Here is a 12,274-nt window from a genome sequence, read left to right on the forward strand (position 1 = left end):
ACATCATTAAACGGCTCACAAGCCTATATTTACCCAACCTCAATTACGAGCGCATCCCCGCGACTGCGCGTTTTCCATTATAAATCATTAGCTCTTTGTCAGCCGGCGCCTATTGAGGACGACTCCCGATGATCCCGAAAGAGCCCCTCGGCAAATACACGAGTGCACGATAAGGTGTGTGAAATAATCCGATCGAGATTCGAATAAGGAAAGATAGAGTGTCTTTGATCCGGCTGTAGGATGCGAAGGGTCCGGTGTCTCGGGGCGACGCGACGAAAAAATGTATAAACCGAGTTTTATGGTTACTAAACCGCGAGCGCAGACAGTCCGTAATTGAACATAAAATCTGTTGTTCATGATCGACGCCGGCTACGAGCGGCAATAAAGCTCGTCGTCATCGAACTTTTAGGACGCGAGAGAGGGCAATTCCGGAGCCTTATATCTGCGTTCGTTTGACAAACGCGTAGGCGGCGTATCGGCCCCATTTCTTTCACGGTCTTTTGTCTTTCATTTTATCATCGTTTATCGCGCTCGTAATAATTTTTTTTCGGCCTCATAGCCTGCGACGATTACTGCAGACTGTATCGCCGAGTGGGTATATAAAAATGATGCATTGACGAGCGGCTGTGCGTATTCGCATTATTATTAGCAAACGGTTATGTATCCGCTAGATTGGGAAATCCATCAAATCTAGGGAGATGAATTCATTGGTGCTGTTACGATGTTAGAAGATTGATATTATGTATGTACGAGCATTTATTTTTAAAATGTGTCTCTAGAGTTTTCGTCGAATGAAAAGTTGAAGTTATTGATGAATTGGGGTTTTATGCTTCGTTTTCAATTAAGAGTGATTGCTATATTTAAAATTACTTTTTTCATTTACAATTTTTAAGTGAAAAACTTTTATCGTCTCAAACTACTCAAGATTATTACATTCTCTTAAAATGTAACGCGCTTCGTTCCACTTAGCTTCAACTCATTTAGTTCTAATATAGCTTCTTCGTCATTACACGGCTGTAATATGCAGCGAGACATGTTATTATTACATTAGATCGCATAAATCAATAAGCTTTCCTGATTATTTCAAAGATAGAAAACGATCTCTAAACTCTAATTAGATTAAGGGGACACGACAGCCCCACCTCTCGATTTACAAGAATAATTAACAGATGAACGTAATGTGAAATATTTGAATACTCGTCATTGTCTTTTTTCTCTCATCAAATTTGTACCCATTCAGTAATTAGAGCGTAGTCTATATTGTGACGGCAGGCCCAGCCCGGGGATAAAAGAACAGCAACAGATAACTTGCCTGGCGTAGGCAAGTTATCGACCGAGTGGCGCTAGTAGCCAAATGTAAATAGTCTACCTACGCGCGGGTAGGTGGCGCACGCGCATGTAACACAGGAGAGAGGGAGCAACTCGGGTATATAAGGAGCCCCGGAGCCAGCAGCAGAGCATATTAATGATCTGGCTCTCAATTCAGTAAAGGTGTAATTTCATGGGACGCTCTTTTCTAGCGTCAGCGTCAAATAAGAGCGCGGGAAATTCGAAATTCTGAATTATTTTTGCGTCAAGCGGTAGCGTTAACGCAGCAGCGTTGAGCGGTATAGCGTCGAATGCAAAAGCGTCGAGCGGCAGCGTACGCGGCAAAGTACAGCGTCAAGTGTCATTTTGGAGGTTAGAAGCGTCGTTTTGGAGTTGAGGTTAAAATAATAATATTGAAAATGTTTCTTTACGAGAAAAGGAAGTGGCATTATGAATGCGAATTATTAATTCAAGGGGCAAAGAGAAGAAAAACACGTAAGCTTAAATCCGTATTAGCTTTTCTTGCTGCTTATGAGATAGAGATGTTATAAAAAAAGAAATTATACAAAAAAACGTTACTGGAAGCATCCAATATATGCGTTACGATACCGCCATGGGTTCTATGAATCAATTTTTCCAACTCTTTCTATAAACGACGATGAAAAGTTCTTGGCATACATACGTATGACCAAGCGTCAATTTGACAAGATTTTGCAAAAAGTGTATCCCTTAATTACTAAGCAATTCGCGGTTCGAATGCCCATCAAAGCATCTGCAAGGTTACTCATTACATTAAGGTCAGTATAAGTAAATAAATATTGTAATTAATAAATCTATATGAAAAATAAGTTTAATTTTGTATTAAACATTTTGTAGAGTATTATCAACTGGCGATTCATATAATACATTAAGCTATGAATACTTAATTGGAAATACGACAGTAAGCAACATTGTGCATGAAACTTGTGAAGCTTTGTTGTTGAAGAGAACTTTTATACCTATATACATATATGTTTGAAGATATAAGTTCTCTTCGAAGTGCAAAATCAAATAGACTCTGTGGTAGCTAAACAATGATATTCATAGATTTTGGCCTTCGAAGGTAACATAACCACCCTAAATTAAAAAAGAGCAACTTTAGTTGTTGGATTACCATTATCTGAACCGTAGCCTGATGGATGCTCTTCAGATTCTGCAACAGTCGATGCATCCATGGACTCATCCATTGATGTTTCAGGGATTTAGATCTAGTACTACAAAATAATCAAATTCAATATGTTTGAAAAGTACGCTTACAAATATATTTAGAAAAAACAATTGTTGCTTATACTCACTTGTTTTGAAGTAAACACGAGTCACGTAAGAAGCTTAGAAGTTGATAATACTTCCACTTCGGTTCTTCATCCTGCCTCGCAGAACCACTGGCCTGTTGCTCATGCAGGATAATTTTTCTTAAAGTGTCCTTGAGAGACTTGAATTTTAATTGCACTTCATGTGCATTCAATTAACCTATAAAAAGTAGTTAAATTAAATATTTGCTATAAAAAAATTGAATAATATGATAACTACATACCATTTAGCTTTTCTGATACTTCCTCCAATAAAGTAGCTTTGATTTGCTTTGTACGCTGCTGCAATGGAATTGCATAGTTCCACAGAGAAGGTCGTTTCTCAATTTCTGCGATAAGAATTTCAACCTCGTTGTCATCTAACTGATTAGATTTGCGTTTCTTTGCACTTTTACTTTTGTTGCCTGCGGATCCTTTCCTTGCATTGTTATCACACGTCTGTCTTGCCTTTTTTCCTTCATCTACAATACAATATATAGAAATAATAAGTCTAAAAATCTAAAAAAAAAGTCTAAAAAAAGTATTAAGTGCACAGCATTAAAACCATCATGTTGCCATCAACTATTGCTGGGACCAGCATCAACTCCTTATTTTCTAGAATAAAATAATATTTATTTATGTATTTATATACAGGTATATTGTCTTTTATTATTTAAGAATAAAGATGAGAGACAAGCTATAGCAACTCGCTATTTACAATTTAAACTACAATTTTATGAAAATATATACAATCTAACTACAATTTTATGAAAATATTTTTGCAAACGATATACTTTTAATACAATAAATAAATCAGTGTTTATATATTGACATAACTCTGCTTTTAATTGCACTTACCCAATACAGGATAAAATTTTCCATTTTTGTCTTCATGAACAGTAGTAAATATCTGATCTTCTAAAACGGAGCAAAGATGCTCAAAAACATCATCCACAAGTGTTACTTCACAAAAGGCACAGGTGTAATACTAAAAGTAGCTTAATTTATCTATAAGTTTACTTAATTTCATAACAAAATACAAATGATATTTGTAGCAATCCATCAAAGGTACTTTGCCTCAGATGTAAACAGAACCTCTAAATTTAATATTCAAAGTTAAATAGAAATATTTCAATAAACTCATTTTAGCTAAACTCACTTTATGTTGTTCCTCGTTGACATCTTACATGGCAACAACTTATTTGTATCAAAATAATTTTATTTAACAATTTAAAGAAAACTGTTTACTCTTGATGCTATTTGCGATTGAAAAAGCCCAAAATGTTGAGCTTCTTTTGAAAAGCAGCGTCAAAAAGTAGCGTCAGACCACGCGCATGCGCAATGATAAAACTAGAATTTTTTACGCTGACGCTAGAAAAGGAGCGTCCCATGAAATTACACCTTAACGTGCGAATGGTAGTACTCGCTGCTTGCTCCGGTCTCTATCATACCTAGTAGTCCATGAGCCCCAGGCTCTCGAAGAGTATGTGTGCAGTCCACTCCATCTCCTGTAGGCTGAGATCCAGCATCACTTACAAATGATTATTAAAAGTATAAATGAATAACTCTTTACAAAATATAAATAATTTTGACTCTTTATTAGAACATCCTCTCCCATCCCCATCCCCCCATCACTTGTGTCAACGGTGCAGGATGGTAGTACCCTGTTCTTAGGTGGCTCATCTGGTCGTAGATTCATGGTGAGATTGTAGTACCTCACACATCAGTCTAATAGCTGCGTGGTTTACCTAAGTGTGCGGGGCGTGCATATTGGATAGACCCTACTCACCTCCTCCAACACACGAGCAGCTCTCCTCTGGTGGGTCTTCCACCTCAGAGTATAGGGAAGGCTTTTGTCCACTCAACAGATATTACCGGGTGGATCAGAGTTCGTCACCGTTCTTCGTATGTGCTTGTCTCCTGATTTACTAACCTCGGGTCACGAATCCCTCGCGTTCGCGTTCTAACCCTTCGCGGACCGTTTCAATATTTACAGAAATGTGTTACACCGAGTGGCTCCAACGTGCTCGCCTACATTCGAATACATCGGCACATGAATTCACCGCGTTTAAAATGAGTTCCCCATAATAATTAGCTTGAATAAGCTTTTCTTCGAGTTTCCCATCAGAAGGAAGATCATTTTTCACTGGCAAATACCGCACGACTCCTGCAATTGATTGCAAGCGAGGAAAGCCGGCAATTCGGATATTTTATTAGCCGACTTTTCCGTCTACAATCTCGAGGGCTGATGCGTGCGCACACTTCACGCAATCGTTAATCCATCAGCCGTAAGCGCATCCATTAACAACAAGCTCCCGAAGATGCGTATCCGTCGATTAGAGGAAAAGATTGCATTATATCCGAGACTCGGCTCGAATCCGAAAAAGCTATTTCTCAACCATACGTATACCGTATTATACCCGATCCACGTCATTCCTCACCGATATCCCAGCGTTAAGTTCGAGCGAGCATTTCGCATTGTTCGAGTCCCGGCCGGCGCGTGCATTAAGCGCGATCATCCTCCCAATCTATCCGGAAGAAAAGCGGCGTGTGCCGCTTTTCACCGGCGATTTCCGCGCGCGGGAACAGCTCCGAATCCTTCTTCGGACAACTCGCACACCGAAGCGAGTTTCTATACGTGTCCGAGAGCGAGATCTCGTGCTCGAGACGCGTGTAAGAATGGACGAGGGACGCGAGGAAAAATACCGTATACAGGGTCAAGCCCGAGCGCACAATACGAGAGGGAGGATGTCGTCTGCGCGAAAGGTGAAGAGGGCGTCCGCTCGATCGGAGATTGGGGTCACCCGATTTTTCACCTCGCCTTTTGTTCTCTCTGCCTCCCTTGCGCACGGTTTCTCTCTCTCTCTCTCTCTCTCTCTCTCTCTCTCTCTCTCTCTCTCTCTCTCTCTCTCTCTCTCTCTTTCTGTGTAACACGCGGCGTCTGGCGCTCGCGCGCTGCACATTATATGCCGAGATATTTGGGGTGGAACGTATCCCCGAAATTTGGGTCAGCGGCCAATCGATACCGAGTACGCGAGCCCGCAGCTTTTCAGGTTTCCGTCAATCGGGCCGAGCCATTGAATGGATGGAATGGAAGCGAGAGAGGGAAGATCCTCTACATATATAGACGACGGAGAGAGGGAGCTAGGAGGAATAATGGAGTGAAGATTGACGTTCGACTCCAGGTGCTAACGTTCCGGAGATTCATTCGCGCGTCGTCCGGGCGTTTTCATAAAAAATTCATACTGCATATAGCTCAGTCGAGCGCACGTCCCCCTCCGTCTTTCGCCGGTTTCCACGATTTTTCACGGGACTGTCCCCATTGTAGACTCGAGCTCATTTATCAACCTTACGCGACGAGAGAAGACGCGCGGTGCGCTTCTGCTGCATCTTTCGCCGTACGCGCCGTTACAGCTTCGTCTATTCTATATTCGAGCGGGTATGTCTCTTCGATTTCAGCCCGTCACGCGGAAAATGAGCTTTAATTTTTCTCCTTTGAAATTTTCAAATGTATTCGGTCCGTTTTCTCGTCTTTCCCCTTCACGAGTAATGATTCACGGCGTCGTGTTGGAGGGGCTTCAAAAGTTTTCGTCCTGAATTTTGCAGGAACTATAATTGTCGAAAATTTTTAAACTTGTATTCGTTCAATTATTCAGAAGCCATCAAGCATTTTCGAAAACGTTATTCAAGCGCCGTACAACACTCAGTGGGATGGTATTCGCTGTGTGCGTCTCGTTGGACGGGAGGGCTGGCGCTGATGTCAATTTTACACACGGTCTTATGGAGAGAGAAACCAATCACGCCCACGGCGGCCGCACGAACTATTTTTCGCCCATAAGATTTAACGTGGAAAAGAAACCATTTCGAGGACGCCACAGTCTATGTTCACAGCGAATACGGGGAAGAGATATTGTGCGTTTAGAGAAAATTAGGATCTATATCTGTTGTCACGGAATGGGTGGGTGCTCCCAGAGAGAAAAAGGCAGAGATGGAGAACAAGATCGTGTATTAGTCCCAAAAAGGCAGCTCCGTCCAGTTTGGTGGTCGCCGGTGATCTGTCCGCTCTGTCGTCGACGGCGAGCGGTCGCGCGGGTGGAGATGCATACCTTGCATTTCTCTCAGGTGGCGGCTTACCTCGCTGACGATACGCCTGCATCGTCGATGGTACCACTGGATGTGCCGACGAAGAGCCTGGTGCTCGTCCGTGACACTGTTTACATTTTTACTGCTTAATAATGGATGTTGGTGTGCTATAAATTTTCTCAACAAGACGTATATATAGTGTGAAAAAAAATTATGAATTTGAGCAGTGGTTTTACCCCTGTATCTCAAGCAAATCGGCAGTAAGACCTTCGCTGAATCAGGCAAAAAATATTCGGAAATCAAACGTTTGACTGCCGTTCATCGTATGAGTCTTAGCTTCGCCGTATAATAAAAAAGGGCTCAACCAAATCTCCACAAGCAGATTTTCAGCCTTTCAAGTCCGAAATCGATAGCGCTTCCACATATACTGCCCCTCAGGCTTATCCCTTTAAATTTTGTTGGGCTGCCTCTATCAACAAATACACGCGTGCACACGTTACGCAGCAGGAGGTATAGCGAGCTCGGCCATCAGCTCACCCTAAAGTTGCAAACTTAAGCCGGGGATTTACGGAAAATCCACTCACGTCTGCCTGTCAACATGAAAAAGCGATCGGAAAAGCGATTCTGTATAATACATAGTACACGCGCGCAAGGTAGAAAGCGAGAGTGAGATATTTCGATGGCGATTCAATCGCGGATAAATTTCAGGAGCAGATCGAAGCCATCAGAGTCAGTGGCACACGAGCAGATACGATCGCGATAAGCAACCCGAAGGCGAACTGCGGAGAGGAACGAAATAATCCCGAGACGAATGGGTCAGTCAAGCGAACCTGACTACATTTTCCACTCTCTTCTCTCGGGTACTACGGCTCACACACCGACTTCATCGAGCAAGCCCCCGCTTTTCTCTTCGAAACGAGAGCTGCATCGCGCGGGGATAAAGTCGGAGAGAAAGAGAGGAAAAAGCAGGCCCTTATAAACATCATCGGAGAAGCCCCCCCGCGCGCGGGCCGACAGGATGAATTTATGGCGTTTTCTTTTTCCGCGCCTCACGCGTCGTCATCGTTGCGGCTGTTCCTTATCCCGTTTCGTGTATGAAAGCTCGGGCTAATTTATCGCGTTGTTTATACTCGATTTTTTCCTCCCAACTCCGTGAGATCGCACGATACGTGCACTGCCGCCTTTCCGCCCAAAATTTGGGCTTTAATGGGGAAAGAGCTATTTGGAGCGCGTATGTTCCGAAAGTTTGTTTGTCGATGGCCGAAGACACGCTCGAGTTCATCTCGCCGAGGGGTCGGGGGACCACTTAAAGAATAATAAAATTGAAATAACTCGGCCCGCGCTGTTTATTTGTAACTTGCGCGCTCAATGCTGATCGACTGCAGTGCTGTGCTTCGTAAATTACGGTTTTATCGCCGAAGGTAAATACATTTTTCACGTTGCCGAGCGAAGTGTTGAAGGGATACTCGCGTGTGTAAATAATTGTTCCAGTTGATTGGTCGCGACAGTGATAAAGATTGGAATTTTTTGAACACACGTGCACATCCTGTGCGACTTGATTCCAAAAAGCTCCGAGCAAAGGTGGTCTTTTTTGTTAATTGTAGGATCGAACATTGTTTCATTCACTTTTGTTCTAGAAAATCATGGAAGTTTAACGATTTTTTAAGGATAAACAGTGCATTATACGAGAAAATATGTATTAGAACCGATGTACGAAGAATTGGAATCAAATTTGTTTGAGCACCAAGTTAAAAAATCAATCATATTTTTGAAACAATCGCGATTTAAGCAATCTTCTATCCATTTAACAAAAAAAGTCCTTCGGATTCGAATCCTGCGGGTCCGAATATACAAGAAGAATCTTTTATTACCAGTAAATTATTTTGTTTCAAATGGAAAGGCACCCGCAGCGCCCGGACTACGTAAGCTATCAATGCTCGTGTGCTAACAGAGTTTCGGTAATGTTTGCGCTAATGACTTGTGATTCTATTCACTGTCGAATATCACGTATAAAATCTGATGCTAACAGAAGATTGTTCAATGAAAACTAATTATGGATCCGTCATTAGTTGCCCGCTCAAATGTGAATCATCAATTTGAGTCCACATATCAGTTTTGTCGTGCGCCAAATGAAATATTGTACTAGTACAATGATGATCGATTCTTTGTTTACATTGTCGTTCGATTATCCTAGAAGTATAAATTTCTCCATAATTAATGCCGTTTCCGATATATATATATATGTTCTATCATTCTGCTCTAGTGCTATTCGTCATTTAAAGAGTGAGTCTCGCTTCTATTCGTTATTAGGTCAACATACCGGAGATGTATAAACTTTCAGTATAATACGATCATAATTGCTTAAATTCCGACAATGTTAAAATTATGAATTCCTGTCTGAAGACAAATTGTCACGTGTTAATACAATTCACATCATTACCTACAATCAGAACTACAGAAATTGGGGAACCATTCATCCAGAACACTACCAGAATTAAACTCGGAAAAGCAAGCGCAGTCAGATAAAAAAGGTCGCATAAGCTCGGAACATCGTATAAAGCAAATCCAAAATCCAGCGCGCCCGACCCACTTTCGAAAATGAACACTGTCTGATACTATCCGCTATACAGCTTCATCAGGACTCCGCAGCCGAGCCGCGGGGGAAGCTCCAGAAAGCTCTGTACAAACGATCGTGTCCTATCTCGTAACTCGGATCGCATCTAATCGAGAAAATTATCTCCCTCCCATCGCCCGTCCCGCTCGGATCCTTCCAAGGATACTATCGCGCCAGCGACGAGTTTTTGCAGCGGAGCTTTCACATCGCGCGCGGGAACTTTGATTTTGAAGTTACGCGAGCGCACAGAGCGGGGTCCTTCTAATGCAATTGTCGGGCGTTAGTGGATTAAAGTCGTACTTCATGCGGGGGGGGAGGCTTCCGTCGCGCGCGGCCGCGAGCATTCGTTCGGCGAGTCGCCAGACTTTTCCTCGGTAAAAAGTATGCATGGAGAAGCCGCAGCGAGAGAAAGCTCGGGTAAGAGCAGCCCGGAGCACTCGTAAAGATGTCCTAGCGTAGCCTTTTTCCGCGCGCGTACGTCCGCCTCCTCTTATCCTTCTGATGTCCAGTGCGTCTGTTGCTACTTTTCCCCCGGTGGCACCGTACTTTCTCCGTATTTTGCCGCGGCTCAATTAGGAATTCGCGGGGGCGTGCAAATTTTACGAGCGAATCGTCACGTCAAGCCACTCGATAAAGCTTTCGTTCTCTAGCCGTAACGCGCGGAATATCGGGGCACGGCGCACCGTACGCGTGTATGCGAGCGGCGTGTCCTGCGCTCCGCATTTCGCGAATACTTGCAGGGCTGGCCCGGCCCCCTCGGGTGGCGGCGGCGCGCACAGCCTGGAATTCGAAAGAAGAAAGATCAACGAGGGGCGAGAGCCGGAGAATGCAGAAGTAGGCTGTATACGAGCTGCTGTTTATAGCGGCGTGCGCGCGGCCGAGCCGAATCGAAGATGGAATACAAAGGAGAGAAAAACGAGCGGGAGTCGCGCGCGAGCGCCGAGGGGGAGGCGTAAAAGTTAAGAGGGAAGAGCGACGGGAATAGGAAATAAATCGATGTTCTCGCAGAAGAGAGTGTATGGAGCGCGTGGCGAGGGAAATTTAGATAATGTATGGTGTATTTTTACGCTCGAAGCAAAGTCCTCCTCTCTCACTCCTCGTTTATCTGCGAGTTTTTCTGGATGCTACGCAATGAGAATCCGACGGTAGTCCTCTGATTTAATAGAATTGTCCCTCATCTCCCGTGGTACATCTGTTTATCAAAATGCGTGATACCTCCGAAGCGAAAACGAGCAACGGCAGCAAAAAGGAAGCCGGATAATAAGCAAAGGACGCGGCGCAGCCATATTACACACGAGGAGAGAGAGACGGCGGAGCATGGAGGGGGACAATGTGCCGTGCACGCGCGCATCTGCCGGGGTGTACGGGTTATATTTACGCTCACTATACGCCGAGGGTTGAGCTAGGTCAGGATCGAGCGAGCGCGCAGCTCACCACCGCCGCGCACATTGCGCACGTGTGTACTCCCGGGCATGCACACGTGCACATACCCGCGCATCCCTTCGAGCCTCTCTCTCTCTCTCTCTCTCTCTCTCTCTCTCATTCTGCTGCGAGCGAAGGGGCACGTCGGGAATGCATCGCGAAAAAGCGAGCCCTGCGCCTCATCCCTGCCGCCACGGCGCGCGTGCATGCGTATATAGGTATATACGTTCGTAGCCGAGGGAGACGCGGGACTGGATTCCGCTCATCCATCGGATGCTGTATTCCGCGTCCCACGCGCGCCTCGCTTTCGTCCTCTCCCGATCTTCTTTCTACCTTCATTTATCTCATTTTCTCGGCTAATACGCGCTATTATTCATACTCTCATTTTTCCCGCCGGGACAAAAGCGACCCGTCCTTTCGGTTTTTCGCGATCGACTGGAAATAAAAAGTCGATGATGCTTTCGTCATAATACCACTGGCGCGGAGTTCGGCAACTGGGTGCCATTGATTTGTATTACATCAGAAATTCAAAACCTCCGAGTCAATTTACTGGAATTCGGATTATCCAGAATAAGAATCCGGGAAGCTTTTCTAATTTCGAAATACGATTCGCGCTTGCAAATTGGTACTCTGACGCAGATGCTGTGCGCAAAATTATTCGCATTGCAAAATTAATTGAAACACTATTTTTCACTCACCAGTCAATCAAAAATTGGGATTACCAATTACTTTTTATTTATTTATTTTTTTTTATTCAAACAATCCGACACAATTTAAAGATACTCTCCGTCGCCTTCTTAATTCTGCCCCTTCTCGCGAAACTCCGAACCTGTTCCCGCGCGCGAATTCCAAAGGGCCGCGTGCAGCTACATAGGTATACGTATACAGCAGCAGTGCTGCGTATACACGGCGGCAGGCGCACGCATCGCATGAACCCTGCTGCAGGTATGCCGCGCTCACCATCGCCGGGATTCCAATCAACATTTTACTGCCTGTAAAACCGGCTCATTTCGTAACATTACGCGCCGGCGGAGGCAGGGCCGGACCCAAGAGTTCATGCGTTCGCCGAGCCCTTAAACTTTAAGGCTCAAACAAACTCACGGCGCAACTTCCAGTATATTACGTCGCGGAGATCCGCGCTTGGATTACGTCGTCCTTTGAGCTCTGTCCGAAGCTTTACTCGCTCTCCCTCTTCCTACCTTATTATGTCTCTTAAACCTCAATACAGAGCGGCTCTCCGTTGGTTCATCCTTTTCTTTCGTGTTGCGGCTCTCTCTCTCTCTCTCTCTCTCTCTCTCTCTCTCTCTCTCTCTCTCTCTCTCTCTCTCTCTCTCTCTCTCTCTTGGCGCGCTCGCAGGTTACTCGCCGCCGAGGATTCCGGCACCGCTGCAGGAAATGAAGGTCCGAGCTTTTCAGCCAGTTATAAACCTGTCCCGGCCTTTCCGCCACTGCTTGAACACGCGCACGTGTTTTTTAAGAATTTAATGTTTGTCTCGACTCGCGGGATATTTTATACGCG

At 44.4% G+C, this 12,274-nt stretch overlaps 1 protein-coding gene and 1 long non-coding RNA gene across 2 annotated transcripts in view; both read left to right on the top strand.

Moving 5' to 3' along the window:
• LOC100115534 (3-phosphoinositide-dependent protein kinase 1) overlaps positions 1 to 12,274 on the top strand; it is a 212,367-nt gene that overhangs the window by 13,820 nt on the left and 186,273 nt on the right. The gene's annotated exons all lie outside the window — the stretch shown is intronic.
• LOC116418182 lies at positions 1,446 to 4,087 on the top strand. Its single transcript, XR_004228269.1, has 2 exons — positions 1,446 to 2,105; positions 2,185 to 4,087. It is a non-coding gene; the product is annotated as an uncharacterized LOC116418182 (long non-coding RNA).

The sequence above is a fragment of the Nasonia vitripennis genome (assembly GCF_009193385.2).
Source record: "Nasonia vitripennis strain AsymCx chromosome 1 unlocalized genomic scaffold, Nvit_psr_1.1 chr1_random0009, whole genome shotgun sequence".
NCBI classification, from domain to species: Eukaryota; Metazoa; Arthropoda; class Insecta; order Hymenoptera; family Pteromalidae; genus Nasonia; species Nasonia vitripennis.